The sequence below is a fragment of the Oenanthe melanoleuca genome, chromosome 2 (genome assembly GCF_029582105.1).
Source record: "Oenanthe melanoleuca isolate GR-GAL-2019-014 chromosome 2, OMel1.0, whole genome shotgun sequence".
Lineage (NCBI taxonomy): Eukaryota > Metazoa > Chordata > Aves > Passeriformes > Muscicapidae > Oenanthe > Oenanthe melanoleuca.
Genome location: NC_079335.1, coordinates 125,995,414 through 126,018,569, shown reverse-complemented (window position 1 = coordinate 126,018,569; position 23,156 = coordinate 125,995,414). Strand labels below are relative to the sequence as shown.

The following is a 23,156-nucleotide window of genomic DNA, read 5'->3' as shown; positions in this document are numbered from 1 at the left end:
CGGCGCTGGGCGAGGCTCGGGCGGGGGTGCGGGAGGGCACGGCGAGCGGAGCCCGGCCGCGGGGGAGCCCGGAGGCTCCGCGCATCGGGGCGTCGGCAGCGCCGCGAATCGCAGGGGGGCCGGGCCGGGCCGGGAGGCGGCTCCGGGGGCGCCTCGGTGCCGTCGGCAGGAGAAGGGAGCGGAGAGGGGAGGCGGGAGCAGCCGGAGCGCGGAGGTGAGCCAGGGGCAGGTTACCGAGGATAGTGCGGCAGGGGTCTGTGGGGAAAGGGGATGGCGGGGGCCGCGGGCCGTGGGCCGGGGGATAAGCGGGGACAGGCCGGCTGCGGCCCGGCTCTCGGCCGGCGGAGGGCGGGGGGCTCGCCCGGGAGCCGCCCGGGTAGGGGGGATCTGTGGCAGCTGCCCCGGGGCGGCCGGGACCGTCGTAAAGTTTGGAGCTGCCCCATGGCCTGGCTTCAGGCGGGTCCCGCCGCTGGGCTCATGCCCGCCTTGTTCGTAGCCGGGAAATCCTGCCTGGAAGGCAGAAGGGGAAAGGCGTGAGTGGCCGGAGTGGGAGCGTGTGCTGCGGGGTGAGCTGTGACAGAGTGACCTGGCTTCCTGACTCGGTAACGCCGTCAGAGCAGCTCTTGAATAAATTTAAACGCTCGCGATCTCGGGGATGTGGGTCTTTTGTTTTTGTTGTTTTTTTTTTTAACTCAGTGGAAAAAAAATTGGTCTTGATATCGTAGCAGTTTTATGTAAGTAGCAATATTCCTCTCCTAGGCATGTCTGAGCATATACTGGAAATTGGGCAACTTTTAAAAATTAATCTTAATAATTCATGACTAGTCAGTCTACCTCTTATTTACAGTTCAAATAGCATGCAGAGGATATACAGAGTCACGAAAACATTCTCGGCAGAGTAAAGCACTAATACTACAGCTTAAATTGTTTGCATGGATCCCTCCATTATGTCTAACCGTCCTTGATTGCACCTTCTTTGAGTGCATTTCTGTGCTTACCAGTTCCAGAAATTGAGTTTTAGTTGTAGACATAACATCAATAATGTGCTGTAATTTAAGTACATTCACTAAAGAGAGAGATGCTTTTGAGAGGATTTTGACTGTAAAGGTTGGCAATGAAAAGATACTGTGCCTTCCTTACACATATGACTGTTTTAGCCTTACTTTCATCTTTTTGATTTTCAGTATGAAGTGTGGTGGCTTAATTTCTCTTTAATCGCTTTTGCGTACAGAGGAAAATTACTCTTCTTCCTGGGGCGGGGGGGGGGGGGAAGGCTTTAGTCATAAGGAAAGCAACAGCATTTTTCAACTACTTAGAGCATGTGACTTGTTTCATTAAGATGTCTACATAGAAGTAAATTGCTAGCATTTATATCAACTGTTCTTTTCTTTTTTGTGGAGGTGGAAAGAGTAAATGGTTGTATTAACAAATCGCAGAAGAGGCTTCTGCAAACTTCAATTCCAGGCTTTTCTGTGATCCTGTACTCAGTCAATTCCTTCTTCAACAAATTTCACGTGTCCTTAATTTAAAAAATAATATATTTTTATAATACAATCTATTATTCCTGAATTACAGTATTACTATAGTCTACAAAAAAGCTAAACAATGTTGGTAGTGCTCTGTATTTGTGTACATATGCATCAGCAGAATATTATGAATGAAAATTAATTTTAAAAGAAAGAGAAAGAATTACAACAGTGGCACTATAATGATAATTTTAGTAGCCAAGACCCAAAAGTTAGGCAAATAAGTGCAGTCTCTTATTTTCATTTGTGCCATACACATCTAGATAGGTCTAGGTATGTACGTATGTAAGTACATGATTAGGGTTATTGCACAAACCATAGAATTTTCTAGACATAGTTGCATATTGTATGTGAGTTTATATGTATCTCTTATATATCCCTATCTGGCCAGCACACTTCCGAAAATTAAAGAAAACTAAGCTTGTAAATATGAAAAGAAATGCCTTCTAAAGCTGTCAGCTTTTATTCAATGGAACAACTGTAAAAATGGTATTAGAAAATGTCATTATGTCTTTTTCACTATATAAAACCTTGTTAAACACTGTGGTTGATTTTTTATGTCCTGAGCAGTTTATCACTCCTGGTCTATGACATCTCTGCTGTGATTGCTTATCACTGCATTTCTTTTTGTTTCAGTAGTCGAGCTTTGTTTATTAATCATTAACTTATTTGACTAGCAAGTTTTGTGGTGTTTTGGATTTTTGTTTGGTTTTGGTTTTTTAAGGTTTTTTTTGTTTTGTGCATTGGAGGGAATTTTTTTTTTTTTTTTTTTTTTTTTTTTTTGGGAGAGTTGTTTGTTTACTTTTGAAGGGTTTAGTTAGTTGGATTTGTTTCTGCTGTTCAGATGTCATGTAGTTACCGTTACCTGAGTAGTTCATTAACTTCTCCTTGGAATCTGATAAGTAGATGTTGCTGTCTGCAGTTGTCACTGTTGAAGTTTTGTCAGCTTTGCTAAGGTGACTCATGCCAGTAAGGAAAATCGAGAAGCTGGAGGTTACCGATACATGTGCTGCACCAGTTTCATTTCTAATCATATTACTGTGTTTGCATAATTGGTAATGACACATAGCAAAGAGAGATCTGTTTTGCTTGAAGAGCAGCCCTGTGGAAATTCTGAAATGTTCAAAATGACATGGAAAATTCAACATGGTTTTCAACATCGTTATCATCAGGCGAGACTTTTACTGCTTTTGCTTCCTCCTCCCAAAATACATACCACAGTTTTCTATGAAGCATTATGGAAATCACACTTACGTGTAAATTTTAGAGGGAAAGATTATTTCGTGCAAGATTATATTACATTTTACATTGAAAGTTCAAGCCAGAGACGTCTACCTAATGTTTAACAACTGCTGTTTTTCTTCATAATTGCTAGATGTCTTCCAGAGTTATTGGAAACAGACTAGTTAATCTTTGTGACAGTGGAAGGCCAAGTGCAAGATCCCCACCTGGGTCAGGACAAGTCCTGGTATTGGTGCAGGCTGGGGGATGAAGGGATTGAGAGCAGCCCTGCCAAGGAGGACTTGAGAGTACTTTTGGATGAAAACCTGGACATAAGTTTTCAGTCTGCTCTTGGAGCACAGAAAGCCAATTGTGTCCTGGGCTTCATCAAATGCAGTGTGGCCAGCAGGGTGATGGCGGAGATTCTGCACCTCTGCTCTGCCCTGGTGAGAGAGACCCCACCTGGGATGCTGCATCCAGCTCTGGGGCCCCTCAAACAGCAGAGACATGAACCTGTTGGAGCAGGTCTGGAGAGGGACACAAACATGGAGCAGCTCTCCTATGAGGAAAGGCTGAGAGAGTTGGGGTTGCTCAACCTGGAGAAGAGAAGGCACCGAGGAGGTGCTGTTGCAACCTTTTGGTATATGAAGGGAGCCCACAAGAAAGACTTTTTACTGAGGCTTGTTTTGACAGGACAAGGAACAAGAGTTTTTAATGTTTTAAATAAGGCAAACACTTCTTTTGACTGAAAGGTTTTTGTAGTACTGCTAATATTCTTGAATTTTCTTTAAGGGGTTTTGTTAAATTGCTCAGGAGAGATTTTCATTTGGTGGTTTCCTTAGATTTGTATTTTAAACTGGGTAAATTCTGAACTCTGCCTGTTGGAGGGTAATTTCAGCTAAAATATGGGAAGACATTGCAAATGAGTTACTGGAGGGAAATAGGAGGGTGTCTCTGCTGAGCACTTGGGATCCTTCCTAGCTCAGGTGGCCTTATGGAGCAGCTGTGTTACAGTGTTGCAAAGAAAAGTTACTCTTGTAACTTTATTTGTTTAATTCTGTACTGACAAGGGAGACGAGGGGACAAAGTTAATCCTCTAAAAGCAAGGTTTGTATTTGTGCCTAAGCTTACACCAAGAAATGAGTGTTTGCACACAACCTTCTCTATAGTAACATTATTCTTTGGCAGTGACTTAGTGTAGTTTATATTACATAGTAACAACTGAGGCACTATATTATTAATTCTGTCTAAAATAGTTTTTATATGCAGGCTTCTATGTTGGAGAAAATTTCATTAAATTTCTTGGGGATTTCCCCTACTTAAAGGAGTTTTCCAGTGGCTTGTGATTGCCATTCTGAAACACCTGAAGAACTTGCAGTAGACGTGATATGGAAGACTCCCTATGACTCTCAACCTGGCTGAGTGCAGTGACTTGAAGGGATAAGGGACGATGGTGACAAGTTCCTGCCCAGTGCAGCAGAGGTGTGTCTCTTCTGAGACTGCTTTACCTTCCCAAATGCCCTTACATAACACTTAGGAGCCTCTGCATATGAAACCAAACAGTAACAAGGGATGGTTCATCTAGCTTGGTGCTGCCAAGGTTAAGTTGACCTATACCCTGCATCTAATCTGCTCCCACAAAGCAAAAAGGATGGATCATTATCACAGGAGACTCCCTTCTGAAGGGAACAAAAGGCTCGAAGAGAAGGACTCATTTCTTGAGGAAGACTCTCGCTTCCCTGAGGCCTGGGTTAAAGATGTGGAGAGAAAGTTTCCTATCCTGTATGGCTCTCAGATTAATATTTGTTATTGATTTTATTTTTTTTTTCCCCAGGCAGGCAGCAGTGAAGTTGCTACAAGAAGTATGAAGGCAATGAAGAGAAACTTCAGGGCCTTGGTTAAAAAATCAGGAGCACAAGTAATGTGCTTCTCTGTCCTTCCAGTTGCAGGGAATGAGGGAACGATCAATTCCTGGCTTCAAGCCTAGTGTGACTGGCAGAATTTTGGGGGGTTTAATCATGGGCTGGTTTACATGACACCAGGCCTTCTGACGACAGCCAGTGTACACCTCTATCAAAAGGAGAAAAATATCTTTGCACAGAAGGACTCATTAGAAAAGCTTGAACTAGACTGGGAGGGGGAAACTGATATAACCAGGCTCACTAGAGATAAGCCTGGGGGCAGCACACCCATATTTGAGTGATGGTGTGCTAGTGATGATCTTTGATCTTCCATTTCACTGAAGACAAAGGATAAAGATCCATGTGGCAGCAAAGACCAGTAGTTATGCCTGTGTTAGAGACCACAGAGGCATCTAAGATTGGTCACACAGGAATTAGGACTTCTTCCCCAAAAAAGGTGGAGGTATAAATAACCTGACTGAAGTGCTTCTGCTCCAGCGCATGCAGCACAGGCAACAAACAGGAGGAGCTGGAAGCCATTGTGCAGCAGGAAAATTATGATATAATTGCCATTACAGAAACATGGTCATTGTGTGATGACTCACAACCGGAGGGCTGCAGAGGATGGATGTAAACTCTTCAGAAGGGATAGGGAAGGAAGGAGAGGCAGTGGAATAGCCCTTTGTTTTAGGAAGTGTTTGGATTGTCTAGAACTTAATTATGGTGCCAATAGGGTTGCTTATGGGTGAGAATAAGGGGTAAGGCAACAGTGCAGATATCCTGGTTGGGAGTCTCTTATGTCTAGCCAGCTTGCAGAGACAGACAAAATATCCTCTGAGCAGCTGTGAGAAGTTTTACAATCACTAGCCCTTGTTCTCCTGGGGAACTTCAACTCACCAGATGTCAGCTGGAAATACAATGCAGTGGAGAGGAAACAGTCCAGAGGAAACAGTTCCCGGAGTGTCTGAAAAAGAACTTCCTGGCACTGTTGGCTAGTAAACCAGCTGGGGAAGGTGCCCTGCTGGGATTACCATTCACAAGCAGAGAAGCACTTGTGGGTGATACCATGATTGGAGGCCCTCTTGGGCACAGTGATTGTGAAACTACAGAGTTTTCAATTATTGGAGAAGTAAGGAGGGAGTCAGCAGAGTTGTTATCTTGGACTTCTGGAGGGCAGACCAGCATATTGAGGAGATTGGTTGAAAAACTTCTGGCAAGCATTCCTAAAAGGAAGACGAGTCCAGGAAGGATAGACACTTTTGAAGAAGAAAATCCCAGAAGTGCAGAAGTGGGCTGTCCCCATGTGCCTAAAGAAGAGCTGTTTGGGAAGACGACCAGCCTGAGCAGAGTGTTCTGGTTTGAAATCAGGAGAGTCTCTGGCTTCTGGAAGAAGGGGTCAGGAACTCAGGAGGACTACAACGATATTGTGAGATTATCAGGGAGAAAATTAGAAAGGGCAATTAGAACTTAATCTGGCTAGTGCTGTAAAAGTTGATTAAAAGTGTTTCTATTAATATACCAGCAACAAAAGCAAGGCCTAACAGAATCCTCATCCTTTGTTGGATGAGAGGACAAAGTGACAAAAGATGAGGAAAGAGGCTGAAGCACTTAATGCCTTCTTTTCCTCGGTTTTTAATAGCATGACTAGCACTGTTCTCTGGGTACCCAGCTGTCTGAGCTGGAATAAAGAGACAAGGAGCAGAGTGAAAGCCCTGTAATCCAAAGGGAAAGGGTCAGAGTCCACTTGTGCCACTGATACACAAGTCTCAGAGGCTGGGTGGGATCCACCCAAGGGTTCTGATGGCAGTGGCAGAAGTGCCCACTGAACCTCTTTCCATCATTTACCAGCAATCCTGGTTAATGGTGGAGGTCCCAGGTGACTAGAGGTTAGCAAATGTGATGCTCATGTACAAGAAGGGTTGGAAGGAGGGTCTGGGGAACTACAGGCCTGTCAGTCTGACTTCAGGGCCAGGGAATGTCATGGAGCAGATCACCTTGAGAGCCATCACATGGCACATACAGGACAGCCAGGGGATCAGGCCCAGCATGGGTTTGTGAAAGCCAGGTCCTGCTGGACCAAGCTGATCTTCTAGGACAGAGTGACCTGCTTAATGGATGAGCAAACAGCTGCAGAATTTGTCTTCCTAGAGTCTGTAAAGCCTTTGACACCTTTTCCCACAGCATTCTCCTGGAGAAACTGTTTCCACTGGCATACTCTTCTCTGGGCAAACAAAAGTGTCTGAATGTCCAGGCTCACAGAGGGACGGTGAATAGACTTACATCCAGTTGCAGTAGCTGGGGAACTAGTGTTCCCCAAAGCTCAGTATTGTGGTTTGTCCTGTTGGATATCTTCATTGATGAGATGAAAGAGGGGATCCAGTGCATCCTCAGTCAGTTTGCAGATGCCACAAAGCTGGGTGGGAGTGTCGATCTGCTGGAGGGTAGGAAAGCTCTGCAGAGTGATCTGGACAGGCTGGATCAAGGGGCTGAGGCCAATGGTGTGAGATGCAACAAGGCTGAGTGCTGCATCCTGCCCTTGGGTCACAGCAGCTCTGTGGAGCACTAAAGGTTTGGGATGAGTGCCTGCCAGAAAAGAATCTGGGCTTTTGGTCAACATGATGTCACCTAGGGGTAGCCTGTGATATAACTTAGTGGAAGAGTGATAAAAATAATTTTGTCTAATTGTGAAAATTCTTACACAAGGATTCTTAGTTTAATTTTGTGGTAATTTTCTTAATTAAAATAATGACTTTTGTAAAATGTCCTGTAGGAATGTTAGTAATCTCTTACTTTCCCCCTTCCATCCCCACCTTCCTTCAGGAAAGATTTCTTTCTGGAGGTTTCAAAGCATTTTTGAGGAAAATACGCTTAACATGTATAATGCTAATTATATATGTTCTAATGGCATATTTCTTGACTGGTTTATAGAGTCTCTGATCAATTGTGATTAAGTGGACTTAAGCTGGAAACTGATACTGATTCTATGCTGCAAGTACTTCACCTGATGATCACTTTTCTTGGAATTTAGCAGAGGAAATAATTAGATTTTTCTTGTTTATAATTCTGCATTTTAAACAAGCCCTGTTATTCTTATAGCAAGGACTTTAAGACATGGTAGGAACATTGTGTCCTATTCATGTCCTGGTTTTGGCCTTGGTTGTAAATTACTAAAAATTAAATAACTTAGAGGAGAAAATTCTATTTGATGGATTTATTAGTTTGAGTCCACTTAAGATTTCTGCTTCAGGGAAGTTCTGTAGATGTTAGTTGGCAGAAGCAATGCCCCCCTGCCCTCTTATTTCAAGTGGATTTCTAAGAGGCATTTTTGATAGCAAAGTTACAGTTGGTATATTTCTATCAAAAATGTTGTGTAGAAACTCAAAACTGACTGTTTTTAATTTGTTTTTTTTAGGATTCTCAGGTGAGGCAGTGATGATGATAATTGAAATATTTCCTGTTATGAACCAGCCTTTGGAGAAATAGCTGAGAAAAGGTTATGGTACATATTTGTCAATTTTATTTTTTTTTCTTATTAAGAAAAAATTATTATTTCTTATGTCTTGCCTCTGTAAATTACTTGCAGAATTGTCATTTTTTTAGCATTTTATATTTTTTAATCCAGGTGGCTCTGTTGTGTTCTAGATCTCTAAGCAGCTGAGGGACAAGCAAATATATTCATTTCCAGTTATCTCTACTATGTGGAAAGACTACAGACAGAGTGCAGAAATGTTCTGGCAGAGTAGAGCCCAGAAAATTTCTTGTTAATCTCTTGAATGAAAAATGGTGAATTTCATCAATGGTGTGAAGAAACTGCAGAAATGTGTACCTACTAAACTATGAAGACCAAAGTTCCAGGTGTACTTATAATGCAGGTTATACATTTTAACATTCTGAGAACTTCATTGACTGATGAAGTTATCTACATACTCATAGGTTGGGGATTTTGATATTTTAAAGCTCAAATCTTGAGACCCAGCTGTATAACAGACTTCATGATAGCACAACACAATTCTTCAATAGTGATCTGGCATATTTATTCTGTAGAAATACATTTCCTGCAAAATTGTACTAGCGAATAATCTAGGTCTATGAAGCATTGTGAGTTAAATATTCTAAGACAAAGCATTTGTTCTTTATGAAAGAATTCCTGTTACTTGCATTCTCTAAAAGTTTGTATATGGAAGTACACAGCCTGCAGTACTGAGACATTACAAATAGCTCTGTAGCTTATTGCAGTATAAATATACAATGGCTCTTGATTTAGGCCCTTTTCCCAGACTTCTTGAGAGTCACTGACACAGATACTTGGTGTATTTAGTTCTCCATATTTAGAAGGATGTGTTGGAGAGAAATCTTTCATTGGAGCTATTTCAGTGAGTCACCAAGTGCAAACTGCCCATTAAAGAAATACTGAAGAGGCTTTATTTGGTGACTTATTTGTGTTTTAAGTACAAGTTCCTTGTAACATCCCGTTTACCAACCTGTTAATTAGTTAAAATTAAACTGCATGGAAGTCCTTTATCCTTTTCAGGACATGATAATTAGTATTCAGTAAAATTAAATAGGGCAGCTTTGCATTTATAATCTTAATTAACTACCTGGATGAGTTGATGGAATGCACCATCAGCAAGCTTGTTGATGACACCAGGTTGTGTGGGTTGGAGGGGCAGGGCTGCTCCTCTGAGAGACCTTGAGAGGCTAGAGAAATGGGCTGACAAGAACCTCATGGTTGGTGTTCAGCAGAATCCGAACATAGGAACAGAATAACTCTGCACAGTGGTTCAGGCTGGGAGCTGAGGCTGGAGAGCAGCATCACAGCAAATGACGTGGCTTTGCTGGTGGACACTGAGTGGAATGTGAGTCAGCAAGGTACCTTTGAGCAAGAATGAAGCCAGTCACTGAGAGAAGTGAGTATTTCTGTCAGCTTGACATTTGTGTGACAGCATCAAAAACTGTGTCTGGTTTTGTGCTTCTTGGTGTAGGAGAGGAGCTGACATTCTGAAGCAGGCCTAGAGGAAGACTGCCAGGATAATTAGGGTACAGAAGCACATAATGCAAAAAGAGAAGCTGGAAGAGCTGGGTGTCCTCTGTTCAAAGAAGACTAGGGTGGTGGATCTTGTTTTCAGTTAATGGGAGGGTACAGAAAAGACAGAACCAGACTCTTCTTGGAGGAGCTGAGTGATAGGGCTAGAGACAACAGAAAAAGTTCTAACAAGGGATGTTTCAATTAGACATTAGGAAAAATTAGCATCATTGAGGTGGTCAGATTTTGGGATAAGTAGTCTGAAGAGACTGGGGGATCTCCATACTTGGAGATACTCTGAACTTATTTGAGAGTGGTGTTTAGCAGCTTTTGAAGCTCTGAGGACTTCCTTGAGTAAAGGATAGAAGCTGCTGATCTCCAGAGGTTCCTTCTAATGTAAATAAGTGCTTTGCTTGCTCCACATCTCATGATAGGGTTGCCCAACTGTTTTCTCCCTCCAGTGCAGACAACTGGTCCTGACCCAGCTGATGTGTTTGGCCCAGAGAGCTGTGGAGTTCTGTAGAAGAGGACAATATTGTTGTCTTAAATAAACTGTATTATATGGCTCAAACCCTGTTTTTTAACATGACTTTTGCATAGTCAAAGATTTTAAGTAATCAGTTTAATGCTTTGGATTTTCACGTCTGTCATGAAGTAGACTAAGCCTTAATGAGATTTTTTTCCAGAGTGTTGTATGTTAAGGGTTTTTTTCTGTAATATGGATTATTGCTAGTAGAAGTAGACCAATTACTTGTGCATTCTTTCAGGCAATGAAACAAATTAATAATTTTAATTGGAATACTGGCCTATTCTGGTTTTTATTTTTATGCTGAGGTTGGGCATTTTTTGTGTGGTTGGTTTGTTTGGGTTTTTTTCCCCACCAAAATTCATAAATTCAGACTTTCTCAATAAGCAAGCTGCCTGAAGTTTATAATTACTTACTTAACAAAGGAATAAAAAGTTAAATTCACTTGTCTGGAATAGGAGTTAGGCAGCACATTTGAGTAAAAAATACTTTGTAGTAATATTTAATTTAAAAAAGAATTTGGAGGGTTTAGTCTTTGTTACCCTGGATGTATTTGCAATGTAAAATGTGCAAACCTTTAAAACATTCACAAAATTTTACTGTAAATGTGATGTAAGTTGCCTCTTGATTTGGTCTTTATTTCATGGAAATACCTTTTAAGTTTATTCAGAAAATTCAGAGATTTTTTTCTGCATTATTTTGCTGCATGTATATATGAATAAGAAATCAGTATAGAGAATCAGAATTTTAAAATAAGTCCTTAAGAAGATGATTGGTTAACTTTTTTGTCCCTACCCCCCTTCTTTTATCTATTTGTATAGTTCTCTATTGTACGAATAGATGATGAAGATAATGAGTCAAGTTTCTCTTTAATTAGTCTGAAAAGTGCTCTGAATTAATTTCAGTTTAGTTAGACTGTGGCATTAGGGTAGCTGTACGAGTTACTGATAATTATGTCCTTTGTTATTTTAGAGGAGGACCCTAAAGTCCTCCTCAGAGGTTCTCAATTTTAGAATCTACTCATGAGTACAAGGGAAGAAATCTTACATGCCAAAATCGTATTTTTTGGGAATAACTTCTTATGAATAATTTCTAGGAAAACCAAATTGTATTTTCTGTGAGTCTTCAGCATGTTTAACTTCTTCAAAGGAATGATGACATTTTGATCAAAGCAGACAGGATTAGTGCTAAAACGAGGTGTTCAAAAAAGGTTTTTTGAAACATAAAACCTCAGTATGAACTTTGAACAGAAAAATATTCTTGAACCAGTCTACTCATGGCTTACTGTGAAACTAAATCCTTTAACATTCCTAAAAGCCAGACAGTCCACCCTAATCATGCCATGTTTTAGCTATTGTATACTTTATTTTCTCCAGTACTGCCTGAGCCTGCTTACTGTAACTCTGTTTGATGATTCCTGTTCTCTTTCTAAACTGCCCACCCAGCTGCTGTATCCAAATAGCTGAGGGCACACAAGAAATGTTCTGATGCAATAATTGCATGCTGTGACCCCAGTTCACTACAGTTGAGGGATAACAAATCATTTTTATTTAAATGTGCTACAATCTATGAAATGAAAGTAGCTTTAAAATCTATCTACACAGAGTTGAATATAAGAGCGCCATATTCCGTTTTCAAAATGGATTCAATTAGATATGAGGCTGCAAAATGCAAAGTTTTGGGCTTTTAAAAATAGTTTGCCATTCTAATTGATTAGGAAATAAGATTTCCATGTCACTCAGACACTTGATTACATCCTGAATAAATGAGCAAGCTTTTGCATAGGTGGATTATATGCCTTTTAGAGTGGGTGGTTCCATCATCCCTGTTTCCTGGAACATTCCAGCCTCATGCCTTTCTGTTGCAACATAAAAGGTTTTCATGTAAACCACAGTTTGAAAAGGGAGTATCTTGTATTTATTTCCTCTTTTTATAGAGGTATATTTTGATTACTGTATATTGTCAGTCATGGCTGGTTTTTAAGCTGTTAGATATTTGGTTCAGAGATACTTCTTACTTTACAACAAATAGTCTTCCATTTCTCTCATTTCATGTATATTTTTTTTTGCCTTCTGTATTTTCTAGAGAGTAGTTTAGTGCAATTGAAACATCCTTTTTGCTGTGCAGATGCTGTATGAGTAAATAAAGTGATACCAGAGTAGATTTTTAAAGCTGTTTGTGCCTGTTGAAATTTTCAGAAGACCTTCCAATTTAAATCCTCTAATGAATATCTCAACCCTACTGATAAAGTATTGTTTCTTCATATCTAGCAACAATTGAAAATCAGGTCTACAGATTGTTCCCCAGCAAGTTTTAAGTCTATTATGAAATATGGCTCAACAGGATTAGTGTAGGGAGGAAGGAAGGTATTGTTGTTAAACATCTGTCCTTCCAAAGTGCAGGTGGAGAGGGACTACATTAGATGTATTTCTCACCCCTCTTCCCTTCAAGACTGTGTTTGTTCAAAAAGCTTTGTGCCAGTTTAGTAGACTTTGTTCTCACTGGAGTCCTGCTGGGCCCCTGCAGCTACACTAAACCTTTTTCACCAATACCTGATTTTTGACTGTCAGGGTAGGAGAGCTTGAATTTTTCCCTCTAGTAAATGCAAGCTCACCTTTGTCATTTCACTGCCCATTTGAGAGGGATTTTAGTTGTCTTTCCACACAGGTCTTGCTTGCCTAGTGTCAGAGACCTGAATAACATCAGCTGCTGCTATTAACAATCCTGTGGGGTTTTGCTTAGTGAAATTAAAACTGGACTCAGACAGGGGTACCCATTTTGCTGACATATCTGTAAAGGGCTGAGGTGAAGTTGCTGAAGTTATTTGTTGTGAGTTTGCATCCTGATATGATTCGATACTCCCTTGTACACTGCCCAACATGGGTTATTGCAAGCTTAGGTGCAGTTTGCAGCAGCCAGGGTGGCCTTTGGTACTGTGATGTCTGTTCTCTATCTGCAGTCTCCCACTCTACCCAGCAACATCTTCTAGTCCATGCTCCATTCACTATCCCTTTCTGAGTGTATGGCTGCTGTCAGAGTAATAGCTGATAAAATAATGCTGGACTACAAAAGAAATTTCATGAAAACTGTTTTGACTTTAGCTAATGCAGTGTTACTGCCTTGCCTCTAGCAACCAATCAACTGTGGGTTTTGCACAGTTTGCACATTGGTGATGTTTCTGCCTTTGTCTGCACTTCAGTATGAATAAACACTTTTGAAAGTATTTCCACTCATACAGCATGCGCTGGTACAAATAGTCCTGCCTCCCTATCACTCCTGCCATGCCCTGGCTGTTTGGACCATCAGCATCCAGGAAGAAAACCCAGAACAGGGAACTGATTTGAGTTATATCTATTCTGCTTCTCTGTACAGTCACTGAAATAAATCAACAAGAGAAGTTGTGGAAATATGGATGAACAGAGGGAGTGGATCAGAAACAAAAAGGGCAGTATCAGCTCTGGTGTCAATTAAAACCACTTTAGAAACTACAGTGTAAGTTTCTAAAGCAGCATTAGTGTCATAAAAAGATACTGAAGGCAGATTTCTGGCTTGCTAAGTGCATGCTTCATAGTAACTATAAAAATTACTTTATAAATTCGGAAGCTTTCAGGGAAGTCTCATAGAGGTCTCACACTGATCTGGGCAGGGAAGTGGGCCTTGGGGAGGAGAACAACCCAAGAAAGCAATAAGAAGTATAGGGGGAAAAGAAATGCTCTCTGTTGTGTTTTTTTCTGGCAGAGAGTGGGGGTAGGGAATGTTCTCTTGTGATGCCTTTTACTTTACAAGCAGGAAGAACTATTCTTAAATAAGTGTCTGCGTGTTACATTGGCACTGGAGCAGGTTTTTCATAAGGCAGTCACCAAGGGATTCTTGAGCATCACAACTCTGCAAGCTGCTGAGACTAATACAGCTGGTTCCCCCAGCTTTCATCTCGTCTGCCACTGCTTGTCTTTGCTCCTAAAAATCTCTGCAACTGGCAGTGGGATTTTTCTTTTAACAAACACCGTGTTCTTGGATCTTACCCCAGTGGATTTCTGCCTCATTTTCAGCCAGCCAAATATAGGTTTGCTAGTACCTAGTAAATGCTGGATTGGTAATTGAACTTTTCTTAGGCATAGGTCAGGCTGCATAAGAACTGCTTTATGAGTCATGGTAGAGGATGTTGAATGGACTTGTCGAGCTGAAAGAGAGACCTGGTAACTTAACAGACTGCAGTAAACCTGCTCTTTTACATCAGCATGCTGGATTCCATAGTCTCAAGCGCCCATGTACCATCTTGGGCTTGATATTTGCTGTCACTGCTTTGCAGCCAGGTTTGGTACACTTTAAAATATTCCCTTATGTGAGGAAGCATGCCTAGCTATGGAGGCAGCAGGAAGGGAGTGCATGTCCCAGTCCTAGCAGCACCACCACAGCAGGGAAAGCCCATGTGCAGACGTCCTCTGTGACTTTGTGAGCGGCATTCGGAAATAGCACTGGCTGAGAGCCTCCTGTGCAGTGTCACTGACACCTCCCGCCTTGGGAGGGTGACCTGGATCTTTCTGTTCTGCAGGACCTCCCTGTCTATTGTAGCAGCAAATAAGGGACACAGAGGTCCTAAAAGTCACCTTACCTAACCAGAAGTACTGGATCCATGGGTGAGTTAGCTCTGCTTCAGCACTGTCAGTCATTCTTTTTTTATGATTCAGGGAACTCTGTGAAGCAGGTGTGGAAGGAGCAGAGGCAGTGATGAACATAAACTGTATGAACTCCACATTATGTATTTTGATAGTAGATGGTGGTGTGAGCAAGCAGTACTAGAAACAAAGGGAATGTAAGTCTAGTGAATGCTGCTTTTCAGAATGCTTGCTTGCTACCACTGTAGCTGTCTGTAAAAAAAGGTAAGGCAGCAGTTTTCCATAAAAAAACCTCCAAACAATAGAAACATCCTACTGGGCAATACACAAGGTTCAATGCATGGACAATCAGAGGACCTTGAACACTGGATACCAAGCCAAAGGCTTTTGCTCAGGAAGAGAGCATTACCGTATGACCATCAGCAATCTGACATGGAGCAGGCTGGTACCTCAGGTGATCTGTTTCGGTGACAGTCCAGCAAAACTGTCAATTACAAAATATTTTTATAATGATTCCCTTTTTTTAGACTGCAGTGTTCTGGTTCAGAATATTTTCTCACTATAAATAGTGCTGAATGCTTAAATCTGTTTCTGAATAGAGAAATTTTTCAGGTATGCTTCAGCTATGCAAGGGTTTTCTGTGAGGTGTTTCCTTGTTCTTTTTCACGAAACATAAAGTGAAGAGCAGGAAAGACAGTAACAAGCTTTACAGACTACAGAAGAATATGGAAACAAGAAAATTGGTGGAAGAGAGGCAATTTTGAGAGGAAGTTTCCTTTTATTTGTTGTTGAAATGGAGTAGAGAGGAATAAAAAGAGGCAAGGTCTGCATATGTGATACTTTGAACATTGCCAGAATAAGAAACAAGACTCATAAGACTGCTTATGCTTTCCTCTCTCCTTCGTAGCATCTAGTTGTAGTCTTTGCTTGATAATTAATTCAGCATTTCTCAGAGAAAGAGGTCTTTCATGAGAAAATGGGGAGGAAAGTCTAAAATGGTTCAACATTGTTAAATGACACAATACCATTATTCAATGTAAAAAATATTTTGGATGTGCTTTGGAGGTTTCCTGCATTCTGGCTGAATCTGGCAAGGTAAAAGGAGATTATCAGATACCGTCTCTTTATCAAGTATCATTTACCAAAGTATGTGGTGAAGAGAGCCAGGGTCTGATTTTGTTGGTCTAATCTCAGAACTGACAATCTGTGTTGAATCTTGTGGAGAAGCTGTGAAAATTCTGTTTTGGGTTATTTTTTCAGTGCAAATATGATTTTCTTTAGAGCTCTGTGTTAATTAAAATTCTGCAACCCCCCTGCATTTTGTCATATTTAACCTCTCTCTTAAGAACTAACTTTGTGACTGATTACTGGAGGTGAGCTAACATGATGCAGTTTTTAAAAGATTCCAAGGCGGGTTTGTTGGACAGCAGATGCTTCAAGCAAGATGCTGCTCCTGGAATATTAGTGGAAATTATGTAATATGATGTAATAATTAGCAGACATGTTGATAAATGTGATGTCCTGAGGATCAGTCAATGTAATACCATAGTGGAAAGTCTGATCTCACAAAGAAGTTGGCAAAATACATTTGTTATAATCTGGTTGAATTTTCAAGTGGCATATCCTATGATCATGTACTTAGAAGTCTTAAAGAATCCAAGCAGCTTTGGAAAAGAGTAATGGTCCATTGAATGCAGAAGTCACTGGTATAAAGATGGTTATGGATATGGATGGAAATAAAGAGACAGTTTTCACAGTGTTTGAAGGTTGCTGATAGAGTCCCAGATAGATTAGTGCTAGGATCTCTGCTGTTGAATGTGAGGATAACTATTATAGAAAAGATAATTAGTGATACTGCGAGCAGTGCCCACTGCAAAAGGATTTTATGAGACACAGTGGTGGATTTAAAAATCAATATAGCTAAAGCTGAAAGATTCACATGATTAGGGGAAAAAAGGATCCTAAATTTATATAGAATATTATTCCGTTAATTACTACAGTTCATAAATAAGGTCTCGAGAGTATATTAAAAACTCTGAAGAAAATTAACTTAGTCCTTACTATCACTCCAAAACTAAATGAATTGTCAAAAGGAGGGTATGCTGCCGTGATGTGAATCCATTCATTTTGCATGTCCTAAATTAAAAAGGTGTTAGTGGCATTAGAAATAGATCAGAAAAAGCAGAAATAATCCTAAAAATAGCGCAGAATCCACTTCTTCAGAATTAGGGCTAATCAATCTCTAAAAAAGCAAAAGATTGGTATGACGTAAGGGTGATCACCTATAGAAGGTGATGTGATGGAAATCTCTAAAATCACAAGTGGAATGGAGAGAGCAGATATGAAAAATTTCTTTGCTATATGCCTCTCGGTTTTTGTAGACAGTTAAAATGAAATTTAACAAATTGCCAGTTAAAACCAGATATTTCTTCACAGTGAATAATTAAGCTGTGAAATTTCAGGATGCTCTGTCTGTTAAAATATTCTTTAGATTTGGGGAGGTTTTGAACAACATGGTGAAAGAAAAATGCAATACAGGTTTTTAATATAAACCTAGCATATCTACCTCAAAAATCCATCAAGTGGTAAATTGCTAGAGACTGGGAAGTATCCACCTGTTCTACTGTTTGTACTTTTCATTGGTACACTCCGCCATTAACTCTGGACAAGGAATGAGATGAAAAGACAAAGAATTATCTCATCCAGTATAGCCATTATTATGTTTACAATACTTGAAAACAAAATGGGAAATAAAAATGCATATATTGGTAACAACAAACTTTTAGAAGAACTGAAGTTATATATTGTCTATTTGATTTTTTTAATTTGTGAAGTCTAAAACAAACAGAAATTTGGCTGCAAACCTGATATGAATCTGTTTCATGCAAGCACACAATAAATTGTATTAATATTAAAATGTTCACATATAAATAGTAGAAGTGGTAAATGACATAATTAGATTATCTAGTTATCATTAATAATGTTTGAATATGTATATAATGAAAATAATTTTCAGTTTGCCTAGTAAATGTCTTGAAACAGAATTGCTATTAGGGATCATATTCTTTCAAAGTAGAAATAAACTATTTTTTTCCCATTTAGAGTCTTAGATATTTATTCCAAAGCAAAATTCAGATTTATTTTTGAGGATTAACACTTTTTTTTAAAAAGTCAGTCTGAAATAACTTTCAAAACAGCAGAGGATTCTTACCAAGCTTTGTCAGATCTAATTTTTAATTTATGCTACAACCCTTCCAAGTCTACAGAGCTGAAAAAAAAACCCTATTGGTTTTGCTTTTTTAGTTTTGTAAAGGCTTGTTTCATATTTTTGTAATTCCTCTTTAAAACTGTGCGATGGAACTATAAAAGGTTAAAGGTTTTAGTTCTGTAGGCTGTTGTAGAAGCCAGGTAATTTTTCAGATTTCCAAATTGAAAATCAATTGAACCCAGAATCTCAAGAACACATTGGCTCCAACAATCTATTACAACTTTTTAAGTATTGGACACTGTGGATGCAAACAGTAAAGAAGACTCATGAGTAAATATAAGTGTTGAATGAAGAATTCTGATTTCAGGACAAGATCAATCACGAAGTTGCTGGACTAAAGAGTTTTCTTCCCTTAGCAGATTATTCATTGTCTAATTAAGCTTTTTACTTCTCTTTCTGTAATAAATAGGACTGACTACTGTTAGGAAATACTATCAATTCTATCAATTTCTAAGTTTGCAGTCAAGAAAAACATTTTGTAGCATGCAGAAAAAGCTAAATAAAACAGGAATGCAACTCCTGCAGGTCTTTAACATATTTTAAACTCATTTTGATGTTCCACAGAATTCCTCTGGAAGGATATCTGAGATTCTGCTAGAAGTTTAGCACCATCCTGATCCTTTTAAATTAGTTGAATCTCAGTCTTCTTAAGTGCAGGGATAGGAGCCCTTACTGCCATCAAGGATTCTTTATTTCTTGGTACCTAAAAACTTGCTCTCTTTCTTCTCTGGAAAATCAGGGACTCTTTCACAAACATGGGCACTAGTTTTCATCCAGAATCTGCTGGTCTACATCTTTATCTTTTGCTGTATCAAGTTGCCATTTACCTAGGTCAGGCATTGCTTTGACATAATAGTTTTGGATCATCAAGTCTGGCTGAGATTATATCTTGCCTCAGATACCTTTGAACAGCCTTCTTGTCTGCCTGCCTTTAACTTTTAGCATAACCACAGGACGATGTCCAAAGAGATTTCTGGGTCTGGTTTAATCCAATTCTCTTATGAGAATTGCTGTTAAAGTTGAAAATTGTTAAAATACTTTAAAGGATGAATAATTTGATTATATCGGGTGATTATATAAAGTATGATGTAGTCTGTGTGCTAGACCAGTAAAACAAAAAAAAAACATTCCTTGTTTTCTGTAATTGTATTGCAACACTTTAAGATGAAAATTTACTGCAGACTGGTTAACCTTAGTCAGTACAAATGCTGCTGGATTTGTTGGAGCACAGATGCTCTTTTATTGTTATGACACATTTCTGTGTGAACAGAGTTTTTTGTTTTCAGGCATAATAAGAAATTGAAACAGTGGATGCAATAGTGAAATGTTCCAGCAGACACAAGATGTAAGAATCTGGTGACCTGGATGTTGTGGTTCAGAATATAAAGAATGGAGTTTATATCAAAGTTTTGCTACTTAAGAAAGACTGTAAGACACAAATGTAACAAAACTTCTAAAAGAATATAAAAATACATGTGTTATCCTTTAATATTCTTTGGGCATGTGAGCTGAAGTTTATGTCAGGCGGGAGTGAGCAGAAAACTTCCCAGTTAATGGTCCCAAACTTCTCAGCAATATTAGCTGTGAAAAGGACAAAAAAAAAAGCAAAATTAAAAATTATTTTATTTCTATCATAGAATATCTGCTTTCTTTGCTTGTGGCTTAGGTTTTTAATATAAATATTGATTTTAAAGCATATTGATTTTAAAGCACATTATAACTTTTCCCTTAAGCTTGGATATCAGGAAGGGTAGTAATGTTAATTGTTAGTTTATATTTCTCTTTGTTCCTGAGGGAAACTTCATTGTCCTGACCGAAGGGAGCATTGTATTGATAAGCCACACAGGTACACACTAATTTAGAAAGGTTCAGCAGAAAAAAAAAAAAAAAATCATAAGAGACTTATGCAGCCTCAGCCGTTTCCTAGAAATAAGAAAATGTCAGAATAAGGAATGTTTGATCAGGATAATCACAATTAACCTACTTGTGTAGGTCCATTATTAGTATGTCCTTTAGTCAAAATAAACACCTACTAATTTTGCCTTACTTGTCTCACAAGGCAATGGCCCATGGATGAGGAAAGTTATGTAGAGTCCTTTCTCTTTTCAACCTACTGCTGCTTTCCCTTGTTTCCTGCATTCTTCTTGCTCCTGGCAGTTCAGCCAGGCTTGTTGCTTCTCCTTTTTTTCCACTGTCTTATCTGGTTGCCAGCAGGAATAGTGAGAGCATAGGAGAAATGGCATGAGTGCTGTTACTGTCTTCTCTGGCTTCAGCATGATCCCTGGATATGATCACGGAAAGTTCCACTTAACCATCAGGCACCATGTCTGTATAGTTATTTATGATCCCAGTGTCTATACAGTTACTTCTGGTGAAATCTTCATGGAAATAGTTGAAGAACTTCTCTGTTAAAATAACATTTTACTACTTGGGTAAAACAGAGTATTTTTTCAGACTGGTTCTTGAAAATATTTCTACTATTAAGCCTGTATTATGTTCTGTTTCATGTAATTCTGATGCCAAATGGGTCAGATTTTGCAAAGTAAGTGACTCTGGTACCTTGCTTTTCTCCTTCTTCCGTTTCTTTCCTTACACGGAAAGGTCAGTAACAGTCAGTTCCACAAAGAACAGCAGTCATTTGTATTGTAATAGTGTCTGCATCAGTCCCTAGGTATGTTGATTATGTTAGTAGGAGAACTGATAAAAGAGGTAATAGAACTGCATGGCCAGCAGGTCAAGGGGGGGTTACTCCCCCTCTGCTCAACTCTGCTCTTTTGAGATGCCACTTGGAGCACTGTGTCCATCTCTGGGATCCCCAGTACAAGAATGGACCTGTTGTAGTGAGTCCAGGGGACTGTCACAAAAATGGTTAGAGGCCTGAAATACCTTTCCTATGAAGAAATGCTGAAAGGGTTGGGATTGTTCAGCCCAGAGTAGACAAGGCTCTGGGGAGACCTTGCATTTCAATACTTAAAGGCGGTTCTGTAAAAAAGATAGAGGCTTTTTACCAAAGCTAGTTTTGGCAAGGCAAGAGGCATTGATTTTTAACAGAAAGAAGTAGATGTGGATTGGACATAAGGAAGAAATATTTTATGATGAGGGTGGCGAGGCACTGAAACAGCTTCTCCAGAGTTGTGGATGCCCCATGATTGGAAGTGTTGGAGCTCAGGTTGGACAGGGCTTTGAGCAGCCTGGTCTACTGAAAGATGTCCCTGTCCATGACAGTAGGGTTGGACATTTTGATCTTTAAAGATTCTTTCCAGTACAAACCCTTCTGTGATTCAAGCTCAGGTAGTATTGGATTTCTTTAAAATCTTTATTCTCTTTCTGTTTTCTTTGGCTTGATACTCATCTTGAAGCCAAAAGTCGTTATACAACAAGGTTATGTTTCATTGTAATTACACTGGTGTCAAGAATAATCTTCCTAAATGCAGACTGTACATAACATACTATAATTAAATTTTGTTATCCATGGCCTTTATGTAAATTGTTAAACTGTTCATATGCAGTGGAAAAAACAGCAGAGGTGTTCAGGCAAAAGTTAAAAATACTTCTTCAAGTTTTGTGTTTGTTTAAATTAGTTTTAGATTAGATCAAATATATCTTCCGCTATTTCCCTGCCAAAGTCAGAATTTTGCCAATGGGTATATTAAACATTTTATCAGAAGTTCAGTAGTTGCTGTTCTCCTAATTTTCTGGTGTACATAGGATGCAAGTGATGATCCTTGTCACTGCAGTTACCTGAATGGCTCGTTCTTGGCTAGCAGTGATGACTCTCGAGATTGTGGGAAGTCAGCACCATGATAAGCAGGGTGCTTGGACTAAAAAGAGTTAAATAGTTCCTGAAGTTGTCTCTCAGAAATGCTGTAAAACACTTCTTAAATACTTTGTAGAAAACGTACTTTTTTAGAGGAATCCATCTTATTTTAGACACACAGTGATCTCCCAGATTCTGTGTTTAGACCTTTAATAAATGTGTTGCTTTGAAGGAGTGCTGACTAGTTAAATTGCCTCTTTGTTAAAAAGAAATTGATTTGTTCATTCATCTGAAAAAAATCAAGATCTCTTTGAAAGATCAGCAGGGTCACATTGTCTTTTAGCTTTACACGGAACAAAACCAGCACGTAAGAATGCCTCCAGGAAACAATAAAAGTATGTGCGTGTTTCTTTCTGGTCCAGTACATTTGTGAACAATGCTTATCAGCTGTCTCAGACAGTTGAGTGTGCTTTCTTCACCTCCTACTTGAAAACATGGAAACAGATAGTCCTTTCATGGGATCAGAGTATATTATACAAAATTTCATCCATAGATACTTATGCTATAAACATACTGCACTAAGTAAGTAGATATTTAGTCTAGTCTTCAAAGTGTAGCTTGCTTAAGTGTAAATAGGGAACTCTGAAAAAATGGCATATTCCTTGAAATGGTGTGCAGTGTTCTTTTCAGTGCTTTATGTTATTTGGGTAATAATAGAGTAATTACAGTAAGTGTTGGTTATTTTATTCAGAGCATGCAACCTGTGGAACTATCACCAGTGTACAGATGGAGCACTGGTCCTTTCAGTAGTATGAGCCAAGAGTCAGTGGTAGTATACTGTGATTGTTGCTTTCCTCTGACATCGTTAAATAGAGCATATTTTGTGAGATTGGACATAGAAAAATCTAGATGTATTTGTTTCCTCACCTTTTTTACTTTATTTAAAATACATTTCTGATTATAAAACCAGTAGGTTTTCCATTCAAATGTACTGACTTTAGATATTCATTATTTCCAAATGTGACTGTATGCTTTCAGGTGTGCCACGTTATTGCAGGTGCCTGACTGTGTGTAACTATCCTTACATTTGAAGATTTACCTTCTAGGCCTCTTTCACATTTAAAAGGTCCAATAAGAGTATGACTCTACGAACTGATCCTCTTGCATGCAACAAAGCTTCCTCAAACTGAGAAACTTCTGCTTCAGGAAGATTCTACGGTTTCTAAATGTATAAGGGATTTTCAAATTTTACTGTGGAGAGTCCTTGTGAGCATCCCTGTGTTACCATCCTGTTTAGTTTCACTTTCTGTGGATGTGC

General features: G+C 39.4%; 1 protein-coding gene across 5 annotated transcripts in view; it reads left to right on the top strand.

Annotated features, from left to right (window-relative positions):
- The window catches only part of ANKIB1 (ankyrin repeat and IBR domain containing 1), an 88,698-nt gene that overhangs the window by 431 nt on the left and 65,111 nt on the right, over positions 1–23,156 (top strand). The window contains exon 1 of one of the 5 annotated variants that reach the window (XM_056482905.1): positions 144–214. The exons of the other annotated variants lie outside the window; for them this stretch is intronic. The gene's annotated coding sequence lies outside the window, so the exon portion shown is untranslated. Of the gene's footprint in view, positions 1–143; positions 215–23,156 lie in introns of those variants that run through there. 5 annotated transcript variants of the gene reach the window in all.